General features: G+C 33.5%; 1 long non-coding RNA gene across 1 annotated transcript; it reads right to left on the reverse strand.

Moving 5' to 3' along the window:
• Positions 1 to 6,745: 6,745 nt before the first annotated feature.
• Positions 6,746 to 7,274, reverse strand: LOC149413872 (uncharacterized). The gene is made up of 3 exons (XR_016304004.1): positions 7,030 to 7,274; positions 6,887 to 6,949; positions 6,746 to 6,785 (listed from the first exon to the last, which is right to left on the reverse strand). It is a non-coding gene; the product is annotated as an uncharacterized LOC149413872 (long non-coding RNA).
• Positions 7,275 to 16,369: the final 9,095 nt, after the last annotated feature.

The following is a 16,369-nucleotide window of genomic DNA, read 5'->3' on the forward strand; positions in this document are numbered from 1 at the left end:
ATTGCAGTCAGAACATGAAAAAGGTTTTTTTCGACTGTGAGTCAGCATGTGAACCTTTAACGATCCCTTTCGCGAACAAGAATAATTACAGTCAGAGCATGAAAAGGGTTTTATTCCACTATGAGTCATCATGTGTAACTTCAAAGATCCCTTTTGAGAACATGAATAACTGCATTCGGGACATGAGAAAGGTTTTTTTCCGCTATGAGTCATCGCGTGTAACTTCAAAGATCCCTTTCGAGAACATGAATAACTGCATTCGGGACATGAGAAAGGTTTTTTTCCGCTATGAGTCATCACGTGTAACTTCAAAGATCCCTTTCGAGAACATGAATAACTGCATTCGGAACATGAGAAAGGTTTTTTTCCGCTATGAGTCATCACGTGTAACTTCAAAGATCCCCTTTGAGAACATAAATAACTGCATTCGGGACATGAGAAAGGTTTTTTTCCGCTATGAGTCAGTATGTGCCGTGTCAAATTAGTCTTTACAGAACATGAATAATTACAGTCAGCGCATGAAAAAGGTTTTTCGCCACTGTGAGTCTTCATGTGAAACGTCAAAGATCCCTTTTGAGAACATGTATAGTTGCAGGCGGAACATGAAAAAGGTTTTTGTCCGGTATGAGTCAGCATGTGTCGCGTCAACTTACTCTTTTCAGTACATGAATAATTACAGATGTTGCATGAAAAAGGTTTTTCTCCACTATGAGTCATCATGTGTACCTTCAAAGATCCCTTTTGTGAACATGAATAACTGCATTCGGGACATAAAAACGGTTTTTTCCCACTGTGAGTCATCATGTGTAACGTCAAAGATCCCTTTTGAGAAAATGAATAACTGCATTCAGGACATGAAAAAGGTTTTTCTCCACTGTGTGTCATCATGTGTGCAGGCAAATGTCCTTTTTGAGAACATGAATAACTGCAATGGGCACATGAAAAGGGTTTTTCTCCAGTATGGGTGCGCAAGTGAAGTCCGAAGTTTGACTTGTGAAAGCAGGAGTAGTTACAATAGGAACAGAAGAATCGCCTTTTTACCGGTTGCATCTTCAGATCTGTCAATAAGTCAGAAAAAGATTAAGAATATAAGGTGTAAAGTGTAAACACAGTTAAATCATAGAACGTTAAAATAAAATAAAAAACATGAATTCTTCATTCAAACTTAAGAAAATGAGCTTTACCTGTTGTCTGGGTAGTTCTATCAAAGTGATTGAAGCATTCCTTTTTAATATCCAACAGGTCAATGTGAATTTCCGTATAAGGAATTCCCCCACCATATTCTTCTTTTTGTTCTGGTTCCGCCTTGTTTGAAACAGTTTTCACATTGATAGTGCCTGTAAAATAAAAATATATACAAAAATACAGTATATATAAATATAATTTTACGCCCACGGGGCTTTAACGAAAAATAGGTAGTCAAATTTAAACACGAGAATTAATTTTGACAGTGAGAAAGAAATAATAAAAATAAAATTACAAGAGACAAAAAATACAGAAATGAAATAAAATACAGGAAATAAAAATTTATGTAAAGTCGAATTCAATGAGCCAACCAAATTTTCAAGAGTAGGGTTGGAATAGGTCTTTATTATGACTCACGAAATTCACCAAGCTAACATAAAACATGTCAGTATCACCCAAGTATTGGTTTTCCATGTGCGAAACCGCTGTACAGGAGATTGGACAATGTAGTTGCGCTTATACATATACTGTGTCGAGTATTGTTTCGTGTTGTATTTGTAGGTAGGTGAAGGTTTGGAAGTTGCAGGAGTTCGGAGTAGTCTAATTTGGAGGGTAAGTTTGTATAAATAAGAAAGTTTGATCCGATATTTTGATTCTGTCTACTAATGTATGAATGTTTACGATTATATTTAATAGGAAATGATTATTTGTGTATTCTATCGAAATACTTCATTTCAAATATATATATGGTGTATATTTGTTTGTATTCACTCGTTAAAATATCAGTCCATTTAAGTACCAATAGTCGGTACGCATTAGTAGTGTTTGACAATTATTTTCATTTATTTTTGTATAGTGTGATATCATCAGTAAAGAGCAATTTCTCAACATCTTCGAAGCAATTTATTATATCGTTGATGAAAATGAGGAATACAACTGGACCAAGACAATTCTATATTCCTAGCTAGAATAATGCGGTGTCAAAGCGCATGAATAGTCGCAGCAAGATAAAAAAAAATCCTCCTCTGCTCATTTCACTAGGGAATTCCTGCGTCGAGATGTGCAGATTTACAATTATATTTAATCAAATAAGTTGAGCAAATAATACATACATAGACGGATTACATCGAATATTTCTTATTTTGATTGTAAATATAGTAATATGATTGTTCCATTTTAGATTTCTATCAATTATTTGGCCAAGATATTTGATATTGTCACACAATAACACTCCTGCACACAACGATGTATTTTTAAAGAATGGATTTACAGAGTAAATTCTCAATATAATATATTTTCTTTTGGTCATGTTTAAGATTAAGAGGTTTTGATTTTCAAGCCTAATTTCAAGTGCCATCAATCCCGCCTCGCACTTAGCACAAATTTTATCCCATGTATCACCAGCAAATACCAAAAAGTGCCATCTGCAAATACAACTGAAATACCAGAAAAAGGCAGCTTACAAATATCTTTAATATATAACAAAAATAAAATTGGAACTAGAACACTACCCTGAGGAACACCATACACTATTGGTTTGTTTAAATAAATGTGACCATTAATCGTTAATCTCTGCGATTCCAAGCTAAGTTCTGACCCAATCTATAGCTTTATTAACAATACACATTGAACTCAGTTTTTATATGAATAAACCGTGGGATACATTGTCAAATACCTTGCACAAGTGTAAAAAGACAGCCAAGACTCTTTTTGTCAGCATCTAAAGCTTCTACGACTGAGGTGATCATTTTTAACTCTTCATCACTGGTTCCCATATTCTCTCGTAAGCCAAACTGATCATTATTTATAAGTCATTAACCTTATTTTAGCTAATTTCTCTATTCTTTTCAATAAGTTGTTTAGCAGGGAGATAGGTCGATAGTTATTAACATCTAGGTTATCCCCTCCGTCAAATAAAGGTATAACTTCAACATTTCATCAGCGATTAGGAAACAAGCCAAGTAATAGATTCTATGGCGTCACCAGTACTAAAGTTCTCCCTAAATTCATACCTTGTTCGCGAAAATATTTTATTAATTTCTTAGAAGGAAAGTAGTTGTTTTTTAAGTATTTTCTCCAATATTTTTGAAAACGTATTGAGTAGGTTTATTGGTAAATAGTTGTTAATGTAATTTTTATATCCTTGTTAAAATATTGGTATAACAATAGCTTGTTTGAGAGCTGTGGGAAAAACGATTTCAGTTTTAGACAGATTGACTAGGTATGTTAGAGGTACGATAAGTACTTTATAGATATTTTTTATTGCATTTCATTACATCAGTCCTCCGAAGATACATTTCTTTTTAGAGAAGAAATAGTTTTTTCGATTTCGTCATTGGCGATTTGTTTACCTCGAGCTTCTTTTCCTGCTCAAAAGGTTCGTTAATTTGTAATGCTTCATTACATTACAAAGCATGCTTTGCTAAATTAGGAGTTACATTGTTTATATTCAGCTCGTTAATTGTTGTAACGTTGAAAGATTAAGAACTGGTTATTTCACTACAAAGAATGTTTAAACAACTGCTTAAACGGGCACATGATGTAAGACTTATTGTTAGTGTTAAAAAAACAATTATACTTATAAATAAATAAATTTTTAACATAATAACTTTTCTTGGTTTGCGAATAAGTTTTTTGCTTTGTGATGGCATTATTTATTTTACTTAAAGGACAAAAAACCTTGTTCACATCACTTCCTTTACATAAAAAATCTACATGTTTCGTGGGCGATGTTCTATTCTACTGGATTAAGCTACTTATAAAAAACTTTTAATTTTGATAGTTAAGGTTATTATTGATAAACTTGTAAAATCAGGAATTTAGATAAGAGACTAATATAAATAATTTTAAAAAAAATATAAAGGACCCCAGATATCGTTTGAGACCGATCCTTTTGGAAGGATAAACCGATTACACTTGAGCACCTTCAGTACGGCGTTTTGTTGTTTGAAGCCAATGGAATAATGCTTTATTGCACCAATATTGTGTTTTCAGTGCATTGTAATTAATTGAACTTTATTATATCCCAAATAAGGTAAGGTTGCAACATGAGATTTGTGAGTATAAGTTAAAAGATTGCTGTAGTACTTATATAGGTATAGCAAGAGAGGACGTTATGAACAAGTATATTATGTCGTGTCTGCGCAATATTTCAAAACGAACAAGGATTCCGAACATCAGTATTTAACAACCTACATTTCAAAAATAATGTGCAACGCAACTTACTGGCTGTCCGAGCACTCTCCGCATTCTGCAAACATTCCTTCTTTACATCTGGGAGGTCGAAATCCATATCCGTATAAGGCATTTCACCTCCATTGTCTTCCCGGGGCACTGGTTCCGTCTTGATGGATACATTCTCTGGATTAAGTTGATCCATGGCTCTGTTGTGCACAAAACATACGTCTGAAACTTCCCAAAACTGAACGTTGTTTTAACGGAATTCCAATTTGTATGAGATATGAATATTATCTTTAGGTTTAAATATTTTCCCAAGCAATGGAATCTACTGTAAAAATATTTTCAAATAAGGATATACTAGTGACATTAAAGATAAGACGATTGAAATCCGTTGAGAGAATCGTCGTCAATCGTCGGAATACAATAATCTAACGCTATCTACAGGATGAAACGACAAAAGCATGCGTCAGCGGTAATTTTTAGGTTATACCATAAATCAACTACCTATGGATTGATAACTCCGCCCTCTTTCCATACGTTTGCTTTCGTCAAGTTTTAACCATAGATCTGGCAAATTTGTATACACCACGCATCGCCGACGTCACAGCATACCATCGACAAAGGATAGAGGAAATTTAAAAAAAAGGCGCAACCATAGACAATTTAATTCTGCTTCGGAACCTACCTAAAACCCAATTCATTAGCCTAAAACATAAGTAAAATGTCACCCAAGACCACAAGGTCTCATCTGACAAAGTCCTGTCCTAAGAAAGAAATGAGCTTTAAAGTATCTTCCTTTACAGCTCATTTTCTCAGGACAGCGTTTTATCAGAAGGAAGCTGAAAAGCAAACTCATAATTACATGTACAATAATTTTATTTTTTAAATATAAACATGAAATACAAAAATATAAGCACAAAACACATTTAAAAGGTGAAATTACTGTATCAATATAAAACTAGCTGTTGGAAATGATAGTTATTTTCTTTCAACATCCAACGGCAATTGAAAAAAATATTGTCAATAAGGCAGTCAACGATTCAACCTACTGTTTTAGCGTCTAATTACATTATTTTTATTTTTGTTTCCCTCCTACTTATCTTATTACTTAAATATTTATACCTTTCATATATAAATAGTAAGTATATAATACTTTTTAGTTATAAAAAACTTTATATGCCTTTTAGATATTTTTAACTTAGGAATAGTACACAACATAAAGAATGTAACAGTGTAAACAAAAAAGTAAATTTAACAATAGGTTATTGTTTTAACAATACATATTGGCACCTGATAAATAAATAGGGTATAATAATAACAAATAAAAACACCAAATACAAGAGTAAAATTTAAAGAAGGTGTTGAGAGAATATTCATTATGATGTCAAGTATTTAATAAAAAAGTAGAACTATATATAAACTAGACATATGAAATAAACTAATTCGACTATTTTTTTATTAACACTAGTCGGTGACTGAAAATGGGCTGCAGACTAATACAGCCAAACTAAATAATGTAAACTCCGCATCAGAGAATATTTGGCTTAAAATTACAAACGATAACAATATTTGACTTGTATATTTATTTTTTCGTTATTATTCTACTACTCATATAGAGATGTCAATAGAAAATGAATTGGCAATGATACACCACAACCACACAATGGACCTGATTTAATGAGGAGCATGGCAGTACTACGATATTTAAAAGACGCTTATAGGAACAAATTGTGGTCCTAATTGGTTTTAACTTATTAAAATAAATTAGTTATGACAACCATTTCTTCCAATATTTAGCATATTTTAAATGTTGCAGTACTGCCATTTCTTCATGGAGTCAGGTCCATTGTATGGTAGTGTATCCTTGCCAATTAATTTTCTATTGACATCGGTACACCATGCATTGATTATAAATGGTACAGTAATTTTGATAATGAATAGAATAAAAAAAAATTATGTTCGTTACAATTAAGCCAATCAAAACAAATTATATATTTGGCAATGGTTACTTCAATAACAGGCACAAGATATAAATTTTCGCAATTATAATTCAGTACATACTCGACGACATAATGAATTTAAAGAGCGTTGATAGCAAATTTCTTAGTGGGATCATATGGGTCACCTATGCAAGATATTTTACATCTATGTTCTGCCATCCCATGTGCAGCAAGAGCAACGCTGCTGGTTGCAGAGAAGACATGACTGGGTCCTGCACTCATTTCTGGAAAAAAATATATCATAGATCTTGAAGAAATTGAAGTAAAGATTGACATATTAGAGGAACAAAACTAACAATACTATTCCCTTTTAAGTAATAAAAAACAGATATGTACCTCCATGTTCTACTGCCATCCCCTGTGCAGCAAGAGCGACACTGCTGGTTGCAAAGAAGACATGACTGGGTCCTGCACTTATTTCTGGAAAAAATATATCATAGTTCTTGAGAAATTGAAGTAAAGATTGACATATTAGACGAACAAAACTATTCCCTTTTAAGTAATATAAAACAGATATGTACCTTCATTTTCTACTAGCATCCCCTGTGCAGCAACGGGTACGCTGCTGGTTGAGATGTTACGCTCTGAAATAAATATAATTATTAGATTAACCGAATTAACAAAACATATTATTATTATTATAGGCTGATGCAGTATAGAATACCTTTTAGGATGTAGTCATGATACGTGCTGAACACCATTCTCGAAATGGACTCTCAGAGGTTATGGTTGGAAACTTGTGTCGAATAGTCTCTGTCCGTACATCCTTTCACACAATACGTTTTAAGGACTTTATCGGTAGGCACATAAATGTTATTTATCACACATAAATCAACTGTTTCACACAACCAGATATTTGACAATTTTATGATGACAAACAACGGCGTCTGTCAAACTTTTCTTACAGTTTTTTAGAGGAAGTGAAATGGCGGGAAGCATGAGTCGGCCACCTAGCGGCGAGAACACGCATTACACCGTTTGCGAACCCTCTCTTTCTGGCGCACGAGTCTTATGGTAAAGTGAGCGAGAAACAAAAAAAATACGCATCGCCTACGTCACAAACATAGATTTTTACCATGTCTATAATTTGTGTTGACGTTTTTAAGCGGAGTTAAGGGACTAGGACACGGTCAAGCGGCTTGATCGCAAGCACGTAGTTTATTGTCTATGGCACTTTGTGTCAAGCATTTTGACCGTGTACCGAAGCTGGCTTGCAAGCATTGCGCAATTCTACGTGCTTGCGGCGAGGCTTGATGCGAATTTATATTTTTGTGGGAATAGACAAACGACAATAGACAAATAAATATCACGTATCATAAACAATGATATAAATTGAATAAAATTGTTATAAAATAGGTACTTAGTTATTGTTTTTGTGTTCAATTTGTAGAAATCCATCTAATTTAAAAATTCTGGAAGTATTTTAGTATTTTTTAATAATTATGACAGCGGTTTTCAAGGTCATTAATAATCAAACTGTAGAATAAATAATTTTCTGAATTTTCAATGGAGAAAACATATTTTTTGTATGAATACCGCACAAGATATTCATACAAAAAATAGCTGTAGCCTGTAATACACTTTGCAAATGCTCATGGGTAAAGCGGTACCTTAACTTGTACCATTCTTGACACCAAATTCGCTTCTTTTTATTATTTTTATTCAAACATAAAGCTAACACGCTTTTTCTTTGACAGATTCCATTTTGCCGCGAGTCACGAAATGACAGGAAAGCATAGAAGTACATATACATAGACCACCACGAAATCACAGGAAGGCGTGGCCATGCTTGACGGAGAGGCTTGATGCGGGCTGTCAAGCCGCTAAGCATAGACAATAATAGACAACAATAGACAACAATAGACAAAAAAACTACGTGCTTGCGATCAAGCCGCTTGACCGTGTCCCAGCCGCATTATACCCCCCTGGGTTATACTGATAATACATAGACAAAATTAAAGTCATAGACTATAAACTATCATTTAAATTTTCATTAGTTTTATTTTATTTAGTAGCGCTTATGCATACAATATGCAAGGTTTGGTAACACGGGGTTATTTTGACGATGCTACTTTGCCCACGTGTTTAACATGTTCTATTGTTAAACTGTTTCCGAACTAACTCTCTGGGAGAGCGACCCTCTCTATAAATATGGTGGATGACAAATGAGCTATTCGTCGAAACCTACAATGAGTTTACAAAGCAACCAATTTGACGTTGTTTGTGTTGAATTTTTTCAACGGTAATAGTGAAAAATGTTGGGAATGCATGGAACCTCGTTTTTAAATTTGATGAGCCAATCCGATAATTTCTTCAATTTTAAAAATATAATTCTGTTTAAAGAATTACAAATAATGTATTTTGTGTAGTGATGGAGACGTTTTATCATTTGAAATATGTTATCACACCGAATAAAGTATCTACCGGAATAGGCACTCAAGAAAACACGAATCTTTTCGTCTTTTTGTCTATTATCCATCCGACATTTCACTTCCCGCCGATATAATATGTTCTATAGTTTCCGGAAAAGCCAAACATTTTCTACACAAATCATCAATTTGATTTGTATCTTTGATTATATGCTTTCTATAATTTTTAGTATTAATGACTCTATCCTGAATGGCAAGCATAAATCCTTCTATTTCTGCGCTCAACTCTCCAATACTCAACCATTTGTTTGACGAAATATAATAATTATAATTTTCATATTAATATTATTATTCATGCACTTTGACATCGCATTATTCTAGCTAGGCATATAAACTTACCTTGGTCCAGTTTTATTCGCTAAAGTTAGCTCATTTCATCAACGATTTAACAAATTGCTTCGACGGTGTCGAGGTATTGCTCTTTGCTAATGATATGACGCTATTCAAAAAATAGAGTGGAGAATCACAGTGGAGAAAAACCTTTTTCGTGTTTGGACTGCATATATACATGTTCTCAAAAGGGTGCTTTGAAGAGACACGTGCTGTTTCACAGCGGAGAAAAACCTTTTACTTGTTCCGCCTGTAGCTATTCATTTTTTGTAAATCGTAATTTCACTAGACACAAGAAGACTCACAGTTGGGAAAAACCTTTTTCATGTTTCCACTGTAACTATTCATGTTTGCGAAAGGTTCATTTGGTGTTACACAAGATGACTCACAGTGGAGAAAAACCTTTATATGTTCCGTGTGAAATTATTCATGTTCTCAAAAGGGATCTCTAACGTTACACGGGAGGACTCACAGTGGAGAAAAGCCGTTTCCATGTTCTGAGTGCAATTATTTATGTTCTGTAAAGAGTAATTTAAAGAAACACTTGCTGACCCATTGTGTAGAAAAACCTTATTCTTGTTCCGTGTGTAATTTTTCAACTGCACAAAAGTGTAAATTAAAAAAACATGTACGTTCTCATTTACAAAATAGCCTTGCTTGCAACTAGCCAGTATTAATCCTATATCCGATATAACTCCAATGAGTCTCCAGTATTCAAAATAAAATAAATATCTTTTATCAGTGGTTCAAATTGTGGAAGCTTTTGTTTCTCAAAAAATTATCCTAAATTGCATTGTGAAATACCTTTTTCCTTTAATTTTGTTCCCTTTATTTTGAGTTTCAAAACTAATTTTTATGTTTATAAAAAAATAATATTTTTATCGTAATATTACAATGTAAAATTGCACTTCTGAATTAAGTCAGCAACTGTTTCTTGTTTTAATGATGAGAACTAGTTAAGATAGTTTGCAAATTATTACGTTGAATGAAATGCTCGCGGTAAGGGTACATTTGAAAAAAAAAAGATTTCACAAATTATTCCAGCACGTCAGTTTCCCTGCGAATGATTGTTTGATTAAAATCATGTTTATGATAATAATTTCTATTAAAATGTTTAATTCACTATTCTATTAGTAAAATTAAATATATTTACTATTATTTGTGTTATTTTTGTCAGTTTTAATCCATGAATAATTTCATATTGTGAATAATAATTACAATTACAATAACATATTATTCAATATCGACATCTTCAATTGCGAATTTACTAAATATAAAATGACCTTAAAAGAGTATTTCACTGATGTTTCTTGAATTGATGTTTCTGATGTTTATGTTTCTGGTATTTATATATTTATAATCCTGTTATGGTATGATTTATATGCACAACATTGTCTTCTTATGGTTATGGTATGATTTATATGCACAATATTGTTTGTATTCTTATGGTTACCAATGTATCGATAATCTTTTATTTTATATAAATTTTAGTTTTTTTTTTTTTTTTTTCCCCTTTATTTTTATTTTTGTTGTATTATTTTGTTCTATTATTTTATACAATTCTTTTATTTTATATAATTATAACTTCACATTTCTCATAAATTTAATTAATTCTTCTAATGCTGTCTTACGTAAAATCACAAGGAGGAAATCCGTAATTGGTTTTATTTTGGCTATTTTACTTATGTACAATCTGTAAAAATGTAAACTGTTGATTTTCCCAAAAATGAATAAATAAATAAAAAATAAATAAATAATATAGTGTCATCTTATGGCGGGGTTAGGTAATCTAACTATAATTGACTTTTAGCGCGTGAATATAATAATACTTCTATGAACGCCTTATGCAAGCAAAAGTGAAATACAAAAATTTTAATAATCAACGTTTATATTGATGACAAAATGCATCCAAAGTGTCTGGTGTTTTGTCTATCCTCTGGGAATCGATAACTTTTTCTTATTATAGCGACTATTTCAACATTGTACGTACAAAAAATGATGTTAAATATATGTATAGCATTTTTGTTGTGTGTTTTTGGGGTGTTATGCCGTGTTGCGCTAACTCCTTCTTTAGCCGACGTTTCGAACAGCGTTGCAGTGTCCATCATCACGGCAGATCCGGTAGATCCGAAGATGTGGATCTACCGGATCTACCCTGATGATGGACATTGCAACGCTGTCCGAAACGTCGGCTAAAGAAGGAGTTACCGCAACACGGCATAACACCCCAAAAACACACAACAAAAATGCTTTTGGCCGTGAAAATCTAAAAACTTACCTTAAATATAATTTCTTTACCCAAATGTGGTTTTATGACCTGGAATATTTTTTATGTCATTGTTATTTTATCTTGTTTGATGAACACGCGGTACTGTAGAGGATTCAATATTTTTGAATAGTTTCAATAATATATTTCGTAGCCCTAGTTCGTTTTTATCCAACAGACCAAAACGTAAATCGGGAGAAATAGCCCTTCAAAGTTTTTTTTACGAAAAACGCATATAAAATGAAATAAACTTAATTGTAGGCTTACTATGATGATAAAAAATATTATTATTGAAAAAAAATCATTCCAAATGTTTAAAATTACGCAGAAAACACGTTTTTAATTTGGATGTTGGACAAAGTGACGAAATCTTGTGTGTGAAAGTTGGATATTGGATAAAGGAGACTGGATGTTGGACAAAAGTGCGCACTCATGCATGACTTTTGCTTTATCCAACGTGTTTGGTATTAGAGAAAGATCGGAAAGCATTTCAAAACTATATTATTATTAAATACACTCAATATAGGTCGGTCATTGAACGATGATACTTACATGATTTAAGTTCAATAATATTAACTTATTAGTTAGTTGCGCGTGAGGTTTTAAAATTGGATAGACTTAAAATGTGTACCCTTCACCCCCCTTTGCCATTTGTTCCCTTTCCATGAACCGGGCCAAACGATATAGGATTTATATTTATTACATAATATAGACTTACTTTTAAAAAGAGGTCATAAAACCTTTTAACCACATTTAGCTCCGTTACAAGTGTTCCAGTGTTTGGGATATCGGCGAACCATTGTGTATTACCATTCAGTTGGGCATGGGTTACAAAAGTGGCTGAATGAAGGGATTGGAAACAGATGTAGGTAAATAAACAAAATGAAAAATGTAAATAATGAATGTACGAAAAAAATACGTTTTTATTGACATTTTATTAGTTCTGCGATAAAAACTTATTTTTCTAAATCATAATTCTTGAACAAAAAAAGAACAGGTAAGAAACAAACGAACACATGACAAATGTTAGGTACTAAATGTACAAAATAATACAAACCTTTCATTGTCATTCTATTACGTTTTTGATAATAACTGTCTTCTTTTAAACATCACAAGTACAATCTGTCATAAATAATTATTTATTGTATCATTTAAACAAACAATCAGATTTCAAAGATCCAAATCCTTTTTACTTTGTCAACTCTGTAACAAACAAAAACACAACTTTTCACTTCTTAAATTATTGCAAAATTATTCTGATGCGCTTAAATTTAAATTAAATTTAAAACATTTTTATATTTAAAAAAAATCATTGCTTATAATATACCTTTTCTGTTATGTTATGTACATGATTATGAAACATTAAATTCCTTATAATACGATAAGTGAGATTCCCTAACTATAATGAGAATTATAACTAACCATCACGCCGTTGCTCCTCAGAAGTAGTCAGAGTGGATGGATCGCCAAGCAACTGTGTTTTGGCCCCCAATCCTTGCTCCATCCATATTCGAACATCATCTCAGATACTCTTTCATTATTACAACTTTTAACATGATCCACTATAAGTGTTTATTTTTGCGTCATACATTCCCCTGACACTGCACTGATACTGTTCCCAACTATTCAAGCACCCCTTTCCTTATATTTATCCTTTCGTCGGCAATGCATTCCTTTTGGAAGTCTTCGTAATATATTTTACCGTACATACGCCTCAGGGATCTCATTTTCAATGTGTTCAGTTTAATTTCGTCCTACTCTCAGTAACATGCCTCACTGTTTGTGATTTATTTCAATTAATTGATTGACTGCGCGATTAAAACAGCAACGACGTTTTGTTATTTCAATTTTTAATACGAAAGTGCAGTACAAAGAGTGCAGGGGATGATGTAAGCGTAGTGAATTAGATTAAGAAAGGGACGCTTGGATGGTTTGGGCATGTAGAGCGAATGAGCGAAGAAAGGAGTATAAAGAGGACGTATGATGCAAATACGAATGGTAGCAGAAGTCGGGGACGCCCGAGGAAGATACGATCAAGTGAATCAGATACTCGAGTCAGGCCATGTCAAGAGTCAGCATAGCGAACATATTTAGGCACTGTGTGTTGAAATCTTCCGGAAAACCACTAAAACAACTTTGTAATAACAAAATGACATGTGAAGACATTGACTTTCTAACGAACGAATGTATGGTATAACAGCGTGGTGTTACCGATGTGCTGCCATTGGCTGTTTGGTCTATTAGAGTAATACGCCCGTAACGGAGAGTTTGAATTACAGGCTAAGATATGGCTTGGATGTTGGATACATTTATATGTAACATAACGGCCGGTTTAAATATCAGAGCTCCTTTTGGCGAACGTGTGGATGTTCCACCTCTGAGGAAGACCATGGTTACGGTATGGATACGGCCGGGTTATAAAGTAGACCATCGTTACAGTATGGATACGGCCAGGTTAATGAGGTAGAGCATCGTTACAGTATGGATACGGCCGGGTTATAAAGTAGACCATCGTTACAGTATGGATACGGCCGGGTTAATAAGGTAGACCATCGTTACAGTATGGATACGGCCGCGTTAATAAGGTGGACTATCGTTACAGTTTGGATACGGCCGGGTTAATAAGGTGGACTATCGTTACAGTATGAATACGGCCGGGTTAATAAGAGGAGACAGCCATATTGAAACAGTGGGTCGGGTTCAACCTTTTATTGTTCAGCAGTAACCGCAAAGGAAATTGGACTTTTATAAAACTACCCATATCATTGCTAATATAAGACACATCGTATAAACGAAGACTCTTCTTCTGACTCTAAATGAAGATCTCTTCGTTATAATGAATTCATCAATTACAATTATTTCACATACAGAAGAATACATAGATTTATTATAATGCAATGTTATATTATATGATGTCATTGTTCGATTCAATGCCACATTTCATTATTTATTTTTTTCGAAAAGTTAAGCTAAAAGTTAAAATTTTTAATTAATAATTTTTAAAGGTTTATATTTATTATCTAAATAGTATAAAAGAAAGCCGCTATCCGCGTCTGTCTGTGCGTGTAGTTCTTCTAAACTATGCAACCGAGTTAGAAAGGGTGTTCACTATCGTTTAGAGAATTTCTTTTGGTAGGTTTACGTATAATAAATGGATATTAAATTAATCGAAACTTGAGAAATGTCGAGTAACGCGGCATATACGTTTAAAAGTAAATGTACCAATTCCGGAAGCATTTCAGTCTTCCGAATTGTCAATTGAGAAGTGCAATTTTATAATTATTAAAACATTTATTATTAAAAAAAAACACAAGGCACAACATGAGCCATTTACATAGCTTTAAAGTAGAAAATGTGAGAAATATCAAAATACAAAAAACAATAGAAAAAAATGTTAAAATCACGTATTAATGAAATATAATAAATTATTTTCCATTGATGTACAAACCCATAAATAACAGTTATTATCAAATTACAGTTGTCTTAAGTAGCTTAGCTTTCTGTTTAATACGACGGCCGGCGTGGTCTAGTGGTATACGCTTTTGACTACAGATCCGAAGGTCGCGGGTTCGAACCCGGCGTGCGCAAATAAATTTTATTTGATTAATTTGTGTTATTTCACAATTAATTAATTTAAAATAATATATAGTATATTTGCGGCACGTTCCAGAGTGGAAGATACTCTCAGTATCGCCCTGGTGTAAGACCACCATTCAGAATTGAAACGTTGCTTGAAATGGCTTTAGCCGTGTTTGGTGACCAGATCTGAATAGCCAGGTACTTCCCCACCTTCCTCTTCCCCATCTCCCTCCCCTCCCCAATACCCTCAGCCTCACAACATACCCCAACTGGGGATGCCATAGTCTCACTGGCTCCAGACGGGAGCAGTTGGGACTCTTGTGCGGTAATACTGTAAAAAAAAAAAAAAAAAAAATAACTGTGAACAATAATTAATATGAAAGAAAAAATAATATTCATGTTACAACTAATACGTTTTTTTTAATAAGTTTTAAAAGCAAAGTTTGTACATGACGTAAGTATTTACAAGTATAAATTCAAAGCTAGTTCCTGAAAAGCGCTTCCTATTCTGCGGCGGTGTGTTGTTATTTTCTTCGTATTTTGGTTTAATTATAACATTGTTTTTATGAAGTTTTTGTATATTGTAGACTTGAAAGACTTTTTTTTTTTTTTTTTTACACATCTTCGGATCTACCGGATCTGCCCTGATGATGGACACTGCAACGCTGTCCGAAACGTCGGCTAAAGAAGGAGTTAGCGCAACACGGCATAACACCCCAAAAACAAACAACAAAAATGCTTTTGGCCGTGAGAATCTAAAAACTTACTTGAAAGATGTTTTCTTTTTTCTTCAGTCTCTTTTTGAGCTATGCTGAGCCGTTCTGTGCGAATGTTCAAGATAGACCCCCAACCAGCTATCCGGTACTCTAACACGAAACAATAGTTTTTTTTCCACTGAGAGTCAGCTATAAGTTGTAGCGGTAGGAACTGTCCGCTTACATAGCAAAACTTCAAGACACGCGTTGGCATCAAATTTTAGCCGCCACTCGTTGAATTCAAGTAGCTGAGCGTTGAATTCCAGAGAAGCCGGCAGTTGGTTTTCGAGGCAGGAGGGAAGCGCATCGCAGGACGGGCTGTTTGGAATGTCGGAGATTTAATATACGCACGTGAGACAATTTTATTAATCCACATGAATTAGATACATAATCTCTTAGATATCACCATGATTATAAATTCGTTTAGAAGAGTTTTCTAGACTGGCGCTCAGTGGTGATGTCTTATCTTTAGCTTCATAGTTAATATAATCATACAAGTAAATGTCGTGGCCGAATTCAAATTACGTTGTGCTATCAAATAGCCAACCACCCCTAATTTTCTAATTTAAGTATTGCTCTTGTAATCAAGTTTAACTCAAATATATTTCATGTTGTTATCACAATTGATATTGCTGTGTCATCATT

This window comes from Hesperophylax consimilis, chromosome 20, assembly GCF_061612785.1.
Source record: "Hesperophylax consimilis isolate HC1 chromosome 20, BYU_Hcon_1.0, whole genome shotgun sequence".
Taxonomy (NCBI): Eukaryota; Metazoa; Arthropoda; class Insecta; order Trichoptera; family Limnephilidae; genus Hesperophylax; species Hesperophylax consimilis.